Source organism: Rhinatrema bivittatum, chromosome 6 (assembly GCF_901001135.1).
Source record: "Rhinatrema bivittatum chromosome 6, aRhiBiv1.1, whole genome shotgun sequence".
NCBI classification, from domain to species: Eukaryota; Metazoa; Chordata; class Amphibia; order Gymnophiona; family Rhinatrematidae; genus Rhinatrema; species Rhinatrema bivittatum.
In genome coordinates, this window is record NC_042620.1 from 357,998,929 (window position 1) to 358,018,626 (window position 19,698).

The 19,698-nt window shown below is 44.0% G+C and overlaps 1 protein-coding gene across 1 annotated transcript in view; it reads left to right on the top strand.

Moving 5' to 3' along the window:
- Positions 1-992: 992 nt before the first annotated feature.
- The window catches only part of STAG2 (stromal antigen 2), a 1,172,735-nt gene continuing 1,154,029 nt past the window's right edge, over positions 993-19,698 (top strand). Inside the window, 1 exon segment of the mRNA XM_029607875.1 lies at positions 993-1,247. The gene's annotated coding sequence lies outside the window, so the exon portion shown is untranslated.

A 19,698-nucleotide genomic window follows, 5' to 3' on the forward strand; every position in this document is an offset into this window, starting at 1 on the left:
GAAACAAGGAAATTCAAATGAGACCTAAAAGCATGGTTATTTCAAAATGCCTATAAGCTAACTTAAAATCAACTGAGCAGGCACTGTCAATGAGGAAGTCATTTAAATTTTAATTCCTGCAAGTCAAGCTCCATGACGATCTATAATATCTATGTCATGTTGTAAACCGTTGTGATCTTTTTATTTGTAACGATGGTATATAAAATGGCTAAATAGAAAACTGGGTGGGGCAAGAGAGCTGGGGGTGTCAAGCTTAGGAGAGAAAGCTGAATAGGGTGGTCAAATCTGGGAGATAGGAGGGAGAGGAAGAGAAAAAGGGAGGGTGGGAAGAGAGCTGAGGGAGTGTCAAGACTGGGAGACAGGGACAGAGTTGAAAAGGATAATCAAATCTGTAAGTTGGAAAAATGAGAGAGAGAAAACTGGGGGATTTTTCAGCTGGAGCGGGGAGTTCAACCTGCTAGGGCAAGTCAAGCATGGAAGGGATATAGCTGGAGGATGGAGAGAAAGCTGGATGGATTGAGCTTCAGGGGTTAGAAAGCTGACGAAGGGAGGCAGACCTTATTATACACTATTACAGTATTCCTGAGGCAACTCTAAATGATAAAATTTAATATTTATCTTTTTGCAGAACTTAGCTGCTAAAGTATTGACGGGAACTAAGTTAAGCTTACATATTACTCCAATGTTACAATCGCTCCATTAGCTGCAAATCTAATCTTCTGAATTCTCAACACTCTGATAATAAAGAAAATAAATTTTCTTAACCGAAAGGAAGCAGTAAAGAGACAAGCACGTGTGTGCAAAATATTCTTTTGGCTCAAGAAACACCACCGCCCAGCCCACTCGAGTCGAGTACGCTAGAACCACGCAGGTCGCCGTGCATGCGTCAGCAAAAACGTCAGCAACCAACGCGAAAGCACCCCCCCCCCCCCATCGGTGAAAGATACGATAAAAATGATCATGTAGAGCGCTTCCCGCCGCCCGCCGGAAGATGTCGCTGGTCCCCAAGCAGTGCTCGATCCTTGTTCTCTGGCCGGCAGGTGGCGCCTGCTCGCTCCATTCGCCTCCAAGTCGCCGAACAGTGAGCAGTCAAACAAATCCGAGCGCCATAAACCGCCTCTTTTAAACATTTGCGATCCTCTAATTAAAATTAGCGTGAAAAAGGCCCTCGACGGAAAGCCACGGGACGGGGGGCACGTAGTGGGCATTGGAGGAGCAGCGGCGGGGGGTGAGCGTTGCTGGGAGAGGTAAGTTGTAAAATGGCGGAGAAGCTTCTGGAAGTTTTGAGTGTTATTTTGGTGCTTGTGTTGTTGATCGTGATGTTGTTTCTGTGTCAGAGAGAGACTTGGAGGCAAGATGGAGGACGGGCCAGGCAGAAAAAAAAAATATGAACCATTGTATATTGTCTCCCTTGCGCTCTTCTCCTCGGGAAAAGAAAAAGTATAGTTAATGTGCAGACTTCCCTCTACCTCCCCCCACCGACCTGTTTTTGTTTGCTCGGTCACTTACCCTCGGCCTGGGAGAGTTAGAGGCGGCCAGGCCCAGCGAGAGAGCTAAAATGGAGAACCTCGCTGTTTTTTTTTTTTTTTTTTAAGCGCTGGCAAGATGGAGGATTTTTGTGTGTGGCTTGTGGGTTCTCTCTTGTCGGGGGTGGAAGTGTATATATTTTTTTTTTGTGCCGGTGGGTTAACTTGGTCGGTTTAAAGACTTCAGAGCCCTCGCCTGCCGGAAAGGAATTGCCGGTAGGCGAGGGTGATTTGACGAGAAGTAGAAACTGCAAAATGGTGGTGGCAGCGGCGGGGTAGATGTTTGTCTGTGGTGCCCGAATCAAACGAGATTCCCGGTAGGAACGAAATCAACGACAGTGGGGCTCGGGCTGAAAATTTCCCTTGGTGTTTCTACGGCCTGGGCCATTTCCTGGTGTTGGGAGGAAGGAAGCGAGTTGCCGAGCCCACCTTTCCTAGCTTCTTCTCGTTTCTGCCGTTCTCCTCGATGGCCTCCCCGGGTGCTCCTTTTATTTCGGCACCAGTACAAGACTGACACACCGTGCTGGAGCCCTCGCTGAAGAGCCCCCTTGTCCGCCCGGATGTGTTTTGGAAAGGGAGGGGGAAGGGCTGCCTCCCCCCCTTATTTTGGCGCCACTTTGTGTTGCAAGATTGATCTCAGACGACCCCTCGCTCTTTCCTCCTTTCGCTTTCTGGCACACTCACGTTTTTACTCTCGGGGATTTGATGACCTTTTGCATGAAAGGCGCCGTGGCCCGCGGCTAGTGTACCTCAAACTTTGGGCCGGTGACTTCTTTCCCTTGGACGTGGGTAAACTCTTTAGCACTTCTCAGCTGCCGAGGCACCCCCCCCCCCCCCCCCCCCCGAAATCAATGGCATATTGTTTCAGTACTTGATTGTACAACTTTCCGTGTTCGCATCAGCATGGTAGGGGCTTTGATACGTTTTAGAGCTGCGCCATAAAACAATATATACTAATCTCTACCTCCATCCTTCCCCCTCGTGTCAAGTTGTTTTTGTGTATTTTTCCTTCAGCCGTTTGACCTATGTCCTGAAGTTTTGCTGAGTATTCTGTCCTGTCTTTGCCCGTGGTAACTGAGCGCCCCCCACCCCCCTCATAGTTTTAACCACACCCTGTTTGTAGCTCCGCAAACGCCTGGTATTTAACACGGTGGGAGAGGGTTGGAAGGAGAATTGCTCCCCCCGAACCTCCCCAGCTGTCAGAATTTATATTTTATAAACGCGAATACACAAAAGCTGGCAAAAAGGTTTCTCTCCCCTCCCTACTGTTTTTCTCTTGCCCCTGTCAGTGAGCGCGAGGTAGGGGGAGGGGTGTCGGATTACTGAGCTGCGTCACTGCTGTTGGGGCCCGCGGCTCGCCTTGTTTGTTCCTGTCTTCTTAGTCTCTCACCACTGGTTGGTGGAACGGGCGTAGGAGGAGTGGCTCCGGCTTCCGGGGCGAGAGCACCGCGGGTCTGTGCAAGTTTTAATTTAGGCTTACTTGGTTCTCTTAAGAGCAATGCAACTGCTGAGTTTACACTGGAGAAACCTCTTTTTTTTTTTCTTTTTTTCTTTCTTTCACACAAGTTTTAAAAGTCAAAGTTGTGTAATTTTAAATAAGGCTGTAAACATTTTTTTTTACTGAAAGTAAAAGTCGAGGCCATCAGTAATATGATAGAAATGGATGGCTAGTTTAATATTCATTCTATTTACGTCTGTTTTCAGTCCTCAGACACAGATTGCAGTTTGTTTATACTAGTTTTTTTTTTAAAGAATATTCATTACAAGTATTCATGAGATGTATTTGTCTAATTTGCATACTATGAAAATAAGAACTGTGTCCATGGAGAACATCCAGATTCAGTCTAAATCCCATTTCAAACCCAAGAATATTCTAGAGAAAAAGGGGTCAATATATGCAGAAGGGAGAAAGGTCAGGAAATATTTTTCACAAAAAAGGGTGGTGGAAGTGTGAAACACACTCCGATGGTGGGTGGCACTATCTAAAAGGATATTGGAGTTTAACAGAGGATCCTTGGTTGCAAAAGTAGAGAACAACAAGCAAGATTTTGTAATTTAAGTATTAATGGTGTCCTACTCGCCTACGTTAATAGGTGTTGAGGCTGTCCAAGTATATGGCAAAAAAGTTGATAGGAAATGTTAGGTGTCTTAGGAGGTAGCACAGGCATCCACTTAGGTCATCTGACAGGCTGTGCTAGTAGAATCAACTGCATATTCAGTAACATGTACAGGTCATAGTGGAAACACAAGTGCTCATGTAGCTGGCCTTTTCTGGGAGGTTCACTAGTAGTGGTAGATATTTAGATCATATTGTGATAATAGAATGTAACAGTACCTGGGTCAGCTTGGCAGCCTGCACTTTCCTAGTGGAAATGCAGGCAATCACATGGCCAATTCTCTTTGGCCATGTGATTGCCTGCATTTCCTTGGATAACAGCCTCTCTAATATTGATGGTTATTTAGATTATTATAGTTCTTCGATTCTGAGACGCCATCGATTGTAAGACGCACACTAGTTTCAGTACCACCCGCAAAAAAGTGGGCGGCACCACAGGACCTCACTTTTGCTCTCGGGGAGAAGGAACCCTGACAGCATGTACTACTCTACTCCTCCATGGTACCTTCCTGCTGGTGGCAGTGGAACGTCCCCCCTTAGTATGCTATGTTCCTTTCAGATATCAATTAAAAATGTTAATAAAAAAGAAACAAAATTATCCAGATTAAAGGTGGTAGAGCATATTGAGGAGCCAATATCACCTCTGTGAATAGTCAACAATGGAGCAATAACAGTAAAATTTGTATGCAGGGTTTCCATGTAAAAACAAAACATGTGGTGCAGTCTGTAAAACGTGGGAAAATTCAAACCCCCCCCCCCCTGCAATTCTAAGAAGCACCCTGTTTTGAGAGAGGTTTATGTGGAGGGGAAAAAAATCAAAGAAACATGATATTACAGAGCCTTGTGACTAGGCATGGGAAAGGTAGGATCTGGAGTGAAAGTGGGGATTTGTATGCTCTTCTGCCTAAGATGAAGTACAAAAGTGGAAGAGAGAGATTGCCCCAATGTCTCTTATGTGGTGTTTGTACAGCACTGTGTACATTGAGTAGCACTATAGTAATGTTAAGCAGAGATAGATGAGAAAAATTACTGGATGTCACACTGTGGCTGGCAGTTAGCATCTCTATTTAGTAGTGTAGATATGATAATTGGGCAGGTTGGATGGGTCCAGTGCTGTTTCTGCTGTCATTTGCCTTGACTTTTGCTGATAAGCTAGAGTTATTGCCCTCATTTTGTCATTGGTATCAGCACAAACGTTTATTGCATATGGCTTGGAAATATCCATCATACTTGGTCTGAAGAGTAGAAAGGAAAGGATTTCTTCATGTAGTTTATCAAGTCTTTGAAGACCTGTTTTATTCTCATCTGCAATCTTACTTTTTTTCTTGAAGAAAGAAAATTGAAAATCCTATTGCTTCTTGATACTAAAAGAATACACAAATTTGAATCTTGTGAGCTGTATCTCTAGTTGTCAAGGCTTCAGCCTTAGCCACTAGAGCAGTAAGTGCTACTGTGATATGCTGAATTGTAAATATGCTTATTTTTGGTCATCTTCTGACGTATGTACTGTATTTCTCCCTTCATTTTTTCTGAACTGAGGGGTGGATGATTAGTTTTTTTTTTTTTTTAATTTTTCTAGCTTTATTGGAACATACAAACTAATTTTATACAACTATTCACATTAATCAGTTATGGAAAAGATTTATTTTGTATTCTCAAGTAGGGTGCTGTTTGGAACTCTCCTTCCTATCTGGACAGCAAGCAACACTGGAACATACTCATTTTCATAGTTTCTGGCAGTATATGTGATTATAGTCCTCAATATCAAGTTGTTACTTGTTTCTGTTAATTGGATCATATTCCTGGGTCTCCTTTTCTCGTCTTCATAGTTTTAATTCTGTGCAGTTGTTATGACCACTTCATCTAATTTTAAAATACCTATTCCTGAATTCCCTTTTAAGTTGTATATGCTATAGTCATGCTTTCCATGTATCACTGTCTTGCATGCATAGGGTTTATATGAATCTCCTTGCAGTAGCACCCCACTTTGTATGAATTAAGAGGTACTAGATAGCTAGGAGGTCCTTTCTAAAACTTAGGGATTAATCTGAATGAAATTGGAAGATATTGATTTTGTCAAAAGTATTATGGGAACAGTTTTAGTACTGTTTTAATATTGTCATCCATCAATTTTTAGGGTAGCTATTACTCAGTTTTTTTGTTAATCTTATGGTGAATTGATGTGTGCTATATTTTGAGATTTTTTTTTATCTAAAAAAAAGTCCTGTGTTCCATGTTCATGGTCTGATTGATGTCAGTGTGATGTTGGAGCATCACAAGGGAGGGAGGCAATGTACTAATGTGTCTCCAGTTTCTGCCTTAGGTATGTGGTGGCCCTCCCCCATGTACAATCAGCCTATCAAACAGGGCTCATAATACTACATGTGAGAGGAATACCTAAGGGTGGCTAGATATTCAAGTTACAGAACTTTTTTGATGTGATGGGGAACTTTATTTTCTCTTTTTTTTTTTTTTACCACCCTTTGGGGAATATTTTTGGGAAAATAAGTATACAATATTTTTGTGTAGTATTTAAACCTATTCAAGACACAAAATGAGCTAAACACACAGCTATTAGCATATAAGATTTTTCTTTTTTAAAAATATTAAACTATTTGCACCAGTTGTTACAAATTTGTCCAATCCTAGAGATTGACCTACAAGCTAATGGCAGATACAAAGTATTGCTCTTTTACATATTCAAATAGAATAACATGGCAACCACTCTACTCAGGATTGTAATTAAGACAATTAAAAATTACATTCTTATATTGCATTAACAAGCATTTTGAGAGTAATGTGCACATACGGGCTGATACAGTAAGACACGCGGGAGAGCCGGCAAGCGCCCAGGCCACTCCTGGGCTCACAATTCAGTAAAGAAAGATATGCAAATTAGGGCCCACGGTAAAAGGAGGCGCTAGGGACACTAGCTCGTCCGTAGCTCCTCCTTTTTGACACAAGCGGCGGCTGTCAGTGGGTTTGACAGCCGATGCTCAATTTTACTTGCGTCTGTTCTCAAACCTGCTGACAGCCACGGGTTCGGAAAATGGATGCCGGCAAAATTGAGTGTCCATCTTCCAACCTGCGGGTCGTGGACAAATTTTTAATTTTATTTTTTTTTAATTTTTGGGGCCTCTAACTTAATATTGCTATGATATTAAGTCGGAAGGTGTACAGAAAAGCAGTTTTTTCTGCTTTTCTGTACACTTTCCCGGTGCCGGCCTTTGGCAGGCGTTAATTTCTGAAAGTAAAATGTGCAGCTTCGCTGCACATTTTACTTTCTGTATCGCGCAGTAATAACTAATTGCATGTTGTGGTCGCTGTTAGTTTCGAGGAGGGGGGGAGGTTGGCCGCGACACGCTATTACCCCTTACTCTGTAAGGGGTAAAAATAGTGCGTCGAACGTGCGGCCAAACGGGGGCTGTGCGCCCAGCCTGAGCGCACCTTACTGCATCGGCCCGATAATGGTTATAGTTGAAAAGCATTTCACACATCATTCTGAGAGAAGTATTTCTAACTTTTTTCAATGTTTCTGCTTCAGGCCTAAAGGGGTGTTGAGGATCAGTTTTCTTTCAGAGTTTTCTAGTTTTTTTGAGTCTTCACATCTCTAGGGGTGGCACATGTGACATGCCAGCACAGTGCCCCCATCACATTCTCATTTTTTAGTGTGTCACAGCTGGGATTGGCTCATTCAGTACATCTGGGGTACAGATATTAGAGTGATGAAGTAATATTCTCTGTTACCATCTCCTGCGCTCTTGTCACCTCTCGAACTGGGGCAGGTATTGCTAAGTGGGATGATGCTCTGTCATATGTTAAATGGTTGTTGGAGTGCCATACAAATGAAAGGAATATGTGAGGCAGACAGTGTGATGTTGTTCTGGTGTTCTCATCACCACCTCCTCTCTGAGTGCTGGGGCTGCATTTGGGATGTGAGAGCAACAGTATGACGTTTCCTTTTGGACTGTGGTGGGTCACTTCTAAATGGGAACCGGAGTGTTGCACATGTGACACTTGGGAATGATGTGTGAGAGACCTTTCCCTATACATACAAGGATCAGTCCAGAGAAGTGGGTTGTGTATCCCTACCAGCAGGTGGAGTCAGAGAACAATTAGAACTTTCGGCACTGCTACATAACGAGAGTGCCACCTACAGTCCCTCAGTATTTCTCTGACTCCAGCAGCTGGAAGAGAGGCACCTGCAATCTTAGTTAATTTTTCAGTTTAGTTAGATTTTTTTCTCCGGGTTTTTGTCTTCAGGATTGCTTCCTGAGGTGTTAGGCACCTTTGTGGGCCATCCCTCATTCGAAGCTGGATGTCCGGGGGGGGGGGGGGGGGGGGGTTGGTTACCTCTGTCTGGGTTTTGTCCGTCACCACTTGGAGTGTGAAGACCAGGGGCTCCTGGTTACTCACCTCCGTGGCTGCTCCCCCAAAGCTGCTCCTTTGACCCTCCTGCTCTATAGGACTCAGTAAAGTTTATAAAAAATAAAAAATAAAAAGTAAAAAAAGTAAAACTGAGTCAGACTTCCTCTGTGGTTTCGAGCTGAGGTAAGGAGTCTGGTCGGAACAGCCAGCCTTGCAGGCACTCCGGGGTGTTTGGCAGCCCTCCGGCCCCCTTTCCCTCTATTCCCGGGGCTCCGGGTTGCTCTGAAGGGACAGGGTAAGTGTTTTCCTCGCCAGCCACTTTTTAGTGCGGCTCACCGTGCTTGACAGCGCGCCCTGTTGCAACGGGCCTGTCGGCATTTTTTACTCCCACCTCAGTTTCGGCGCGCATTTTTTTTTCTTCAGGTCCGGTGGAGGAAGTTATCGCAGCTTTGCTCCTTCCCGATATCGAACCACCAGCAGCGCGCAATTTTTTTTTCTATTTTTTCCGTTCCCTCAGCTCCTGGGCCGCGTGGCTGCGCGTCTTTTTTCAAGGGGCCCTCACTTTCTCTCCGCGCTCTGTCAGGTGTGTGGGTGCGACGGCAGAACTTAGTTTTGTTTTTTCCCTCCCTTTATCCTTCTTAGGGATGGAGAGTTCATCGGGCCCTGAGCCCTTCTGCTGGGACTGGGGGGTCTTCATGCCAAGGCTCAAGGGAGGAGGGATCCCCTCCAGTCTTAGCCCTTGTGGCAGAGGACAGCACTGGGGGACTGGGTGAACTGGCTCCTCAGGATCCCATTCCGGCAGATGGAGACCCGGAGGGGTTTTTGCTGGAGATTGTCTTGTTAGTGCACCAGGCTTTCCTGGCTAGAAAGCAGGAGGGCTTCAGGAGGCAAATTCAGTCAGTGAGACTTTCCGAGCCATTGCTCAAGAAGGGTCGACTCGAGGAACAGCAGGTCCGCTGGGGAAGTGATGGTCCCCAGGGGCTGCAGACCCCGCCTCCACCCTCCGGAGATCCGGGTTTGGCTCAGGTTCCCGATTTGGTTCCTGATCTTGGGGATCCTGATCAAGATGCTGCAGATGATGATGATTTGCCACCCACAGAAGGGGATGATCCCAGCGTGTTCCACCTTTTTAAGCAGGAGGAACTACAACCCCTTATCCCCCAGGTGTTGAAAGTTCTGGGGCTTAAGATCTCTCAGGAAGAATCAGATAGTGATGGGGTTAATCCGGTTCTTGACGGAATACGGGGGCCCACTTTATCCTTTCCACTGCCTAAAAAGGTTTGCAAGCTGGTGACCCGCAAGTGGAACGCACCGGACGCGGGGCTCAAGGTGGGCAGAGCAATGGCCAAGCTCTATCCTCTTTCAGCAGATGTCTTGGATCTTCTGAAAATTCCAAAGGTGGATGTGGCGGTTTCGGCCATCACAAAGAAGACCACTATTCCGGTAGTGGGTGCTGCCGCTTTAAAAGATATGCAGGACCCTAAGCTGGAGATCCAGTTGAAGCGAATCTTTGAAGTGGCTGCATTGAGTCTTCGGGCCACGATCTGCGCCCGCCTCATGCAGAGGGCATTTTTGTGCTGGGTTCAGGCCTCTAACGCCACTACAGGAGCTGGCAGTGGTGCCGCCTTGGAGGGCGCTCGTTTGGAGGCGGGCATCGCATGTGTAGCAGATGAGCTTTATGACCTAGTGCGAACTTCAGCGCACAGCACGGTTTCTGTAATGACTGCTCACAGACTGCTGTGGCTGTGCAATTGGTCAGTGGATTTGTCTTCAAAATCTCAGCTGTGTAACCTCCCGTTTAAGGGTAATCTCCTGTTCGGTGATGAACTGGAGCAGTTGGTAAAGCTACTCGGAGAATCTAAGGGGCATAAGTTGCTGGAAGATAAAAGGCCCACCAGAAAGTTGTTTCCTTCGCGGCCATGTTTTCGGGATTCACGCCGATTTTGTTCCGGCAGGTATTCCTCGCCTTCCACGTCTAAGCAGACCTCAGGACGGCAACAGTCCTTTCGAGGGGGTCGTTGTCCCGGCTGGGATTCTGGACACCTCGGGACAGGAAGTAGTAAACCCTCCCAATGAAGCCATGAGTCCCCATTCCGTCGTCGAAGCTGTCGGGGGGCAGATTGTCCAGCTTTTACACAGAATGGGCAAGGATCACCTCAGACCGTTGGGTCCTGGAGGTGATCAGAGAAGGCTACGCTCTAGAGTTTTCACGTTTCGTGTTCATGGAGTCTCGCGTGTCCGCGCTCAGCAAGCAGGAAGCGGTACGGGAGACCCTGCAGTGCCTGATCTAGCTACAGGCCATTGTCCCGGTTCCGGAGGCAGAAGAGGGTTGGGGACGTTACTCGGTTTACTTTGTGGTTCCCAAAAAGGAGGGCACGTTTCGTCCCATCCTAGACCCACAGAAGGTGAACCGTTGTCTCCGAATCTCTCGTTTTCGCATGGAAACCCTGCGGACGGTACTGGCTGCTGTTCGGACGGGGGAGTTCCTTGCTTCCCTGGATCTTATGGAGGCTTATCTGCATATTCCAATATGGCTATGTCACCAGCGGTTTCTACGCTTCAAGGTCTTGGGACAACACTTCCAGTTTCAGGCCCTTCCATTTGGTCTGGCGACGGCTCCTCGAACTTTCACCAAAGTCATGGTGGTGGTAGCAGCCTGCCTTCGCAAGCAGGGGATCCTGGTCCATCCATACCTGGACGACTGGCTGATTCGCGCCAAGACCAGGGAGGACTGCGAAAGATTGGTTCGCATGGTGATGTTTGTTTATTTATTTATTTATTTATTTATTGGTTTTTATATACCGCTGCTCATCAGAGATATCACGTCGGTGTACATAGAACAAAATCCGCAATTGCGTTTTACATAAAACAGTAGGAAGATCAACTGAGAAAACTTTACATTAAAAACTGTTAAATGTAACAACAACAAAACAATTTATAAAATATAAATAGATATATAATGATAATATTATATAAAGTAGTTACTTTATATATACTTTATATATACTTTATATAATAATAATATATTATATAAAGTATATTATTATTATATAAAGTAGTTCACCTTGAGATTGCTCGGATGGGTCATCAATCTTCAGAAGAGTCATCTGGGTCTCAAGAGCTGACCTATTTGGGAGCCCGTTTCGATACCTTGCGAGGCAGAGTCTTTCTGGCGTTGGACCGGGTAGCCAGGTTGCAGAGCCAGATACAGACGCTTCTTCTCAGACAAACACTGTGTGGCATCATCTGCAACTGCTGGGATCCATGGTGTCCACTTTAGACTCTGTTAAGTGGGCGTTCGCCCACTTACGTCCGTTACAGCGTGAGCTGTTGTCACGGTGGAGTCCGGTGTCGGAGCAGTTCCACCTACCCTTGTCTCTGCTTCCAGAGTCTATAGCCAGTCTGTCTATAGCCTGGCTGCTTCCAGAGTCTATAGCCAGTCTGTTATGGGTGATTTTAATTTGCATGTTGATACCCTTCCACGGTCAACGAGCTGCGACACCTTTTTAAGTGCATTGGATGCATTAGGCCTTACTCAGCTAGTTAATTCTCCTACCCAAAAAGCAGGCCATACTCTGGATTTGGTGTTTGTAAATGAACTCTTTAAGACCAATTCTACACCAAATAGCCTTCCAGTACCATGGTCGGACCATTATTTAATTACTACGACTCTTTCACTCAAAACACCCCAGACTAAAACACTATCAAATGATAAGATAGAAATTGAAATTAACAAGTCTTGCTCGAGTGAGGAGTTAATTGCCAATTTCCCAGAAGCAATGCAATCTCTGGAGAAATCTAATATCTTGGAAGCAGTTAAATCTTGGGATAAAGCCATGTTGGAACTAGCAAATAGGCTGTGTCCCGCTTCTAAAAAATGGATTTCCTCCCAAGGTAAACACAAAGCTCCTTGGTTTTCTCCTCAGCTAAAAGAGCTGAAGAGAGGGTTAAGAAAATTAGAACGAATATGGCGGAAAAATCGTAATGATATTTCACTAGTCAATTATAGATCAGCTCTGTATAACTACAGAGACTCTATTAATACCGCCAAACGAGATTTCTATTCGGATAGAATTCATAAATATCAATTTAATCCGAGGGAACTTTTTTCTTATGTATCCGAGCTTATTCATGTGAAAGGAAAATCTTCTTTTGGGTCCAATAAGATACATGAGAAAAGTAATGAGTTTGCTGCTTTCTTTAAAGGAAAAATTTTAGCCGTTTTAAAAGATCTAACCACTCAGCCCCCGCAAAAGATTTCACTACCTATCAATCCTTCAGTTAACTGGGCTACATTTGAGACAGTCTCTTCTTTAGAAATTGTTAATTTAATTAAAAAGATGAAACCAGCTAAGCATAGCCTATTAACTATCTTAAGTTGGTTCAAGACATTATCGCCAAACCTTTGGCTGACATTGTGAATCTATCTCTAGAAGAAGGCAGTTTCCCCGATGGTTTGAAATGCGCTTTAGTGAAACCTATCATGAAAAAAGCCCAATTAGATCCTGAAATTCTGACTAACTATCGACCAATTTCAATTCTTCCTTTTTTGGCCAAACTAATTGAAAAAGTTGTGAATCGTCAGCTTATGGACCATTTAGAAGATCACCATCTTCTTTTTCCATCTCAGTTTGGTTTTAGGAAAGCCCATAATACTGAAACTCTTTTAATGTCATTATGTGATACTATTCAAAGAGGCTTTGACCAAAATACCTCATATCTGTTAATTTTATTGGATATAACAGCGGCATTTGATACCGTAAGCCACGAATCATTAATTTCAAGAATGCAGGAGATTGGCCTTTCAGACAAAACATTGAGTTGGTTTGAATCTTTTCTTTCGAACAGATCCTATGTAGTAAAATGGGGTACAGCTGAATCTAAAACAGTGGATCTCCATGCCGGAGTACCACAGGGTTCATCTCTTTCACCAACCTTGTTTAATATTTACATGGCACCTCTTTGTAGATTTTTAGCTGGGCTAGGACTGGTGCATTATCTGTTTGCTGATGACATACAGATTTTGTTACCTATTACAGATTCTTTATCGGCTACACTGAAATTATGGGACATGTATTTCAAGGCTATCAAACAGCTTCTGACACACATGTCTCTTTCTTTGAATGATTCGAAAACTGAAATACTATTCATTAGCAACAAGATTACAGAGAAAATAGAGGCTGATTTAGTATCACATTCCCTATCTCATAAGATTGTACGTGAAGTAAGAGATCTGGGTTTCATTCTTGATTCTGAGTTAACTATGAAATCTTCAATAAAGTCTACTATAAAAGATGGCTTTCACAAGCTAAGAGTGTTAAGAAAACTGAAGCCTCTGTTGCATTTAAATGATTTTCGAATAGTCTTGCAGGCCCTAATTTTACCAAAATTAGATTACTGCAGTGCGCTACTGCTGGGGGTTCCTTTGTCAACTATTCGTCCCCTACAATTACTGCAAAATGCAGCTGCGCGATTGCTGTCTAATATAAATAGGTATGACCACGTTTCCCCAGCATTGATGAAGTTACATTGGTTGCCAGTCCAGTCCCGCATTCATTATAAATGTCTTACCTTAATCCATAAAACCATATATGGGAGTAATACGGAATGGCTTAATGCTTCACTGCGTATTCATGTTCCAGCTCGCAATCTAAGGTCACTCGGGCAAGCTCTACTACCAATTCCCTCACCCAAATTGGCCCATTTGAGCTCCGTGAGAGAAAGAGCATTATCCTTGGCTGGACCTGGGTTGTGGAATTCCCTCCCGGTTGAAATCCGCCTTGAGGAGAATATTAATAGTTTTAAAACACTGATAAAGACCTGGCTTTTTCAACAGGCTTTTAACTAGGCCATCCGATTCTTCTCTTTCTCTTTATTTTACTTAAAGGATTATCAGGAGACATAAAAAGTTGCAAGGGTGTAGAGGAGCCGAAAAATCTAAAAAATGACAGAATAAGGGAGGTATAGGTCAGGATAAAGAACGGGGATGAAGTCTGGAGGGTTTTAATTTTGAAAAATGTTTTAACTATTAAGATTTTATCTTGTTTTTATGGTTTTTTTTTTTTTTGTTTTGTTTTGTTTTTTTTCTTATTTAATGGGACATTATTTTGTATTTGATTTTACTGTGTAAATTATTAGCGAGATATATGTGTTTTGGGTAACGGATTTTTGTGAATTTTGCTACTGCGAATTCAAATATTGTTAACCGCCTTGATATTAACTTGAAAGTCGGTATACAAAGTTAAATAAATAAATAAATGGTGGCTTTCGCATGACAATCTGGAGAAGGGGGTGGATTTGAACCCACCGAATTGGCTGATAGTCTCCACCGATGCGAGTTTGTCAGGTTGGGGAGCTGTGTGCGACACCAGATCCGCCCAAGGGCTTTGGTCTCCATCAGAGGGCTCGTGGTCCATCAATCGTCTCGAGACAAGAGTGGTACGTCTTGCCCTGCAAGCATTTCTACCCTGGATTCGGGGACGCATGGTTTGAGTGTTCTCAGACAATGCAACGATGGTGGTCTCCATCAACTGACAGGGCGAGACGAGAAGTCCCGCAGTGGCGCTCGAAGTACTTTTTTGTTCGCTTGGGCGGTGCGTCATCTCGGGGGAGTTGCCGTGTCGCATGTTGCAGGCATGGACAATGTGCAGGCGGATTTTCTCAGCAGGCGACAACTCGACCCGGGAGAGTGGGAACTGTCTCCCGAAGCATGGAACTGCATTTGTGCCAGATGGAGGGTCCCACAGTTGGATCTGATGGCAACGCAGGAGAATGCGAAGACAGAACACTTCTTCAGCTGTCGAAAAGAACAAGGCTCAGTCGATCTCGACGCTCTGGTGTGCCCCTGTTCAACGGGGATTCTGTTGTATGCCTTTCTCCCCTGGCCTCTCATCGGTTGGCTTTTCTGTTGCATAGAACTCCACCCCGGAAGGGTGGTGCTGGTGGCTCCAGTGTGGCCACGCTGCCCATGGTTCGCGGATCTGATTCGCTTGACCCTAGAGGGTCCTTTGCAGCTGGCTCATCTATCGCATCTACTTCGTTAAGGTCCCATCTTCTCGGATCGGGAGGATCATTTCTCTCTCGCAGCTTGGCTTTTGAGAGGCGACGTTTACGATTGAGTGGTTATTCTGGACAAATTATTTCCACTCTATTGCAGGCAAGACATCCATCCACTTCCCTGGCCTATGTGAGGGTTTGGAGACTCTTTGAGACCTGGTGTCATGAGTGCTCTTGCGGTCCTTTAACGGTCGAGGTCTCTCTGGTACTGGATTTTCTGCAACAGGGGCTCAAGAAGGGTTTGGCGTTCAATTCTCTTCGGGTCCAGGTAGCGGCCTTGCGGGGAAAGTTTGCCGGTGGTTCGCTTGCAGCACACCCTGACATTGTTCGATTTCTCAAGGGGGTCAAACATTTACGACCTCCCGTCCATGCGGTGTGTCCAGATTGGCGTTTAAATCTTGTATTGCGTGTGCTCTGTGGCGCTCCTTTCGAACCTCTATGCACTGCTTCCCTGAAAGATCTAACCTTGAAGACTGTGTTCTTGGTGGCCATTTGCTTGGCGCGTCTGATTTCTGAATTGCAGGCCCTGTTGTGCCGTGACCCTTTTTTGCAGATTCACAACGATAGGGTGACGTTACGCACGGTTCCTTCCTTTGTTCCTAAGGTGGTTTCGGCCTTTCATGTTAATCAGACAGTGGAACTTCCAGGGTTCCCGCAGAGTTCCAGGGGGTAGCCTCAGGACAAGGATCTTCTTCTTTTGGATGTGCGTCGGGTCTTATTGCGTTATCTAAAGATTACCAATGACTTCAGACGCTCCGATCATTTGTTCATTCTTTTCGGGGGTGCAAAGAAAGGGGACAAGGCATCTAAAGCGACCATTTCTTGATGGATTGAAGAGACTATTACTTCAGCATACTTGGTCCACGGCCGCCAAGTGCCTTTGGGTCTCCGAGCTCATTCCACTAGGGCTCAGGCTACTTCTTGGGCGGAGTGTCAGTTGCTATCACCTCAGGAGATCTGCTGGGCGGTGGTGTGGTCCTCTGTACACATTTACTAAACATTATCACTTGGACGTTAAGGCCTCTAATGAGGCGTCCTTCGGTGCAAGTGTTCTATGCGCGGGTCTTTCGGGTTCCTGCCCAGTGTAGGGTGGCTTGGGTACATCCCACTTCTCTGGACTGATCCTTGTAAGTATAGGGAAAAGAAAATTGGTTCCTACCTGCTAATTTTCGTTCCTATAGTACCAGGGATCAGTCCAGAGGCCCACCCCTTACTTCAGTTACCGAAAGACTGTGTTGGCTACAATTTGCCTAGTTTTTCATAGAGCTCTTTTTTTGCAGAATACGATTGTTGGAGCAGTTTTTTTCTGTTTATTTACTCATGTTGTTTCCTTGGGGCAAAGTGGGGACAGTGATTTTTGGTCGCCCGTTAGTATTGGTTGTTGGCTTGGATACAGGTCAATACTGAGGGACTTCAGGTGGCACTCTAGTTATGTAGCAGTGCCCAAAGTTCTAATTGTTCTCTGACTCCACCTGCTGATAGGGATACACAACCCACTTCTCTGGACTGATCCCTGGTACTATAGAAACGAAAATTAGCAGGTAAGAACCAATTTTCTTTTGTTACACCCATCATCCTCTCCTGCTTCACTATTAGAACCAGTGCTTTTAGGCACATGGGATCTACATGTGGGGATGACCTTATGATGTTGATCCAATCAGTGTCTCCTTCGCCAGCCTGGCACCTCTGGGACCAAGACAGATAAAAGTAAAGTTGGCAAACATGTAGGGTAAACACAGAGCACTTATGCATAGTTGACCATTTTACAACCTCATACACAGGAACAAAGTATACATATATGATACAATAGGCATATAAGGAGCATTCAATAAATCTTTCTTTTATATTCCAATCCGCTTATATATATATATGATGGAAGAATAAATGTCGAGCAATTTGAATTAATGGACTCAATTGCCTAGGATAGTTACACAGTGCTTGCTTGTACATTATATAATTGTGGCAGTATTCTCTGGTTTTTATAATGCAACATAATATTTGTAAAACAAAAAAAACCTATGATTAAATCAGTGCCTTTTTTTATGTAATTACAGTGAATCAGAGGTTTTTTGAGCTCTATTATATGATGGCCTCCCATGAATATATAGAAATTTTGATTTTCATTGGTATTCATTTGACTGGTTATTTTGTGATATTGTCTGTGAGTTCCTTACCTTGAATACTACTATACAAGTGGCTCCCGATACACTTGCAGCATTGGATATTGAATGCCTATAAATGAATGATGGGAGACAAATCAGTGCTCCATAATATGACGAGCCCATCTTCAAGCATTCTTTCTTTTATAGGGAAGCTGTGAAATGCCATATCTCGTGGAGCATTTCTCTGAGGACTCAACCCCCTCCCCCCACCCCCCTTCTAATTCAGTGCCTCCTTTTAATCAAGATTTCAGATTAGGGCTGGGTCCTGCTGCCAGGATAGCATTGTTGGTATTTTATCACTTGGGCATAGTCCAGATATTTAGAAGTCTCTGGGATTCAATTTCCAGGATCCTCAGATTTGTGAAATTACCCCAAATGTGCTTTTTCCAGCTTCTCTATGGATTTCTGTACTTGCCCTGACACCACTGCCTGCTTCTCTATTTTTTTGTTTTCAATAAGCATTTTATTGGTGTTTAATTAGAAAAGCTAATATACATAGTAAGTTCTACCATACACAAGAAACAACCATCATTTTCACAGTTAAATATCCCCACCCTTCCCCCTACCCCTTATGCACAACACTTCCTCCTACCTTAATACCAACAAGGTCACAGACCCTGGAAAATAAAAGAAGTGGTGGCAATACAACCAGCTCACCCCCCATAGCAATCAGAATTACCAGCAGCAAAAGGTCGTCGAAAAACACCATAGCCATGAATTATAGGGCAAAAAAACCCCAGAACAATGGAAAAATTATGAGGTGCGAAGGTAATGTACTACTTAACTAGAAGACTTTCGCCATTGTAAATATGGGTCCCAAGTGGAATGGAATCTTCGAAGACTTCGGTGTTTTTCTGCCTTTAGTTTACTCATGGTGCATACATTATCGATTCTAGAGAGAACATTCACTAAGGATGGAGCAATCTCCATCCTGGTTGCTATGCATACTTGTGTGATAAGAGGTTGTGCATTTGGTATCCCACAGTGTGCAGGCCTGTGCAAGAGAGCTACGTCTATTTCTAAATGTACAGTGTCAGAGATAACCTCAGAAAGGATAGTTTCAATCTGCTGCCATAAAGGTGATATAGCTGCCCTCCCATCACATATGAATGAAGGAGCCTATGACAGCACAGCCTCTCCAGCATAACCTGCCCGAAGTTGGGTACATCCTCAATAGTTTATCAGGAGAAAGGTACCATCTGTATAGCAGTTTATAGCTATTTTGAACTAGAGAGGAAGCAATAGATGTTTTCCCTGTTCGTTAGAAAATATCCAACCACTCTTCCCTAGAGTGTGACAGTATGTTACTGAATGACGGTAAAGAAAAAGATTTTAAATAAATAAATAGAGATTTCTGCAGGAAAGACCCGATCCCAAGCTCAGATATGTGCTGGGTTACTCTCAATTTTATAATTCAGTAATTTATAAACTTTGGAGATGAGGCCTTTAAATTTAGTGGTTGTAGAGCAAAATCCTTCAAAGTGATCTACTTGCCCCCATATGTCTGTGGACATTTTGGTCCAGCAGTTGTGGTGTAGTTGTCAATAAGCTCTACTCTTCTATTTTGGTTTCTGCCTCCTCTCAATGTTCACCAAATCACTGTGCAAATCACAGTATCCAAAAGTTTCTTTTTTGAACCCCATCATGTTAGCTCTCAAATTATGAAACCACAATTTTTTTGGGCGTATTTTGCTGTGTTGTGGGTTCTCATTGAAAACTGGTAATGTTAATGGTTACGGTGTGTTGTATGTCTTAAAATTTTTGATTTGTGTGGTTTAAAACAGTTAAAATAATTATGAAACCATCTGGATTGTGGCCTTCACTATTGCTGTCACAGCTGTCCTCATGTAGAGTAGATTCCCCTGACTCCGCCATGTTAATGACTACTTCCTCCGCTAGTGTGCTACTTCCGGAGTGGGAGAATTGCTGCTAGCTTATTGTTTTTTTTTTTTTCATCGTTGCCATTTTGTTACTGTGAGGGAGGCTGTCGGTACTGTGTTTATCAGAAAAACAAGGTCTGCAGCTTGGGATTGAGATCAGGCAACTAATGCGGGGAGCTGAATGGTTAAGCAATCATTTAGGTCGGTGATGCCACTATCTCTTCCCCCCCCCCAAGACAGCTTTTCTGGTGGCCATTTGTTCTGCTAAGTATGCTTCAGATTTGTAGGCCTTATCTTGCAGAGACCCTTATTTGCTGGTCTCCTCAGAATCTGTTTCCTTTTGACCAGTACGTTCCTTTTTGCCTAAGGTTGTATCATTCTTTCATCTGAATGGGACAATTTGTCTTGTTGCTTTCTCTGAGGGAAAGTGCAGTGTTTAGGAATAAACTATTTATGTATTTGACGTACCTTTCTTGGGTATCTAAGTATTTCTTTACATACAGGCTGTTTATGGTGTTTGTCTAGATGGAGTAAGGAGACGATTACTTCTGCCTATTTGCTCAGGAGATGGCAGACTCTGGAAGCACTTT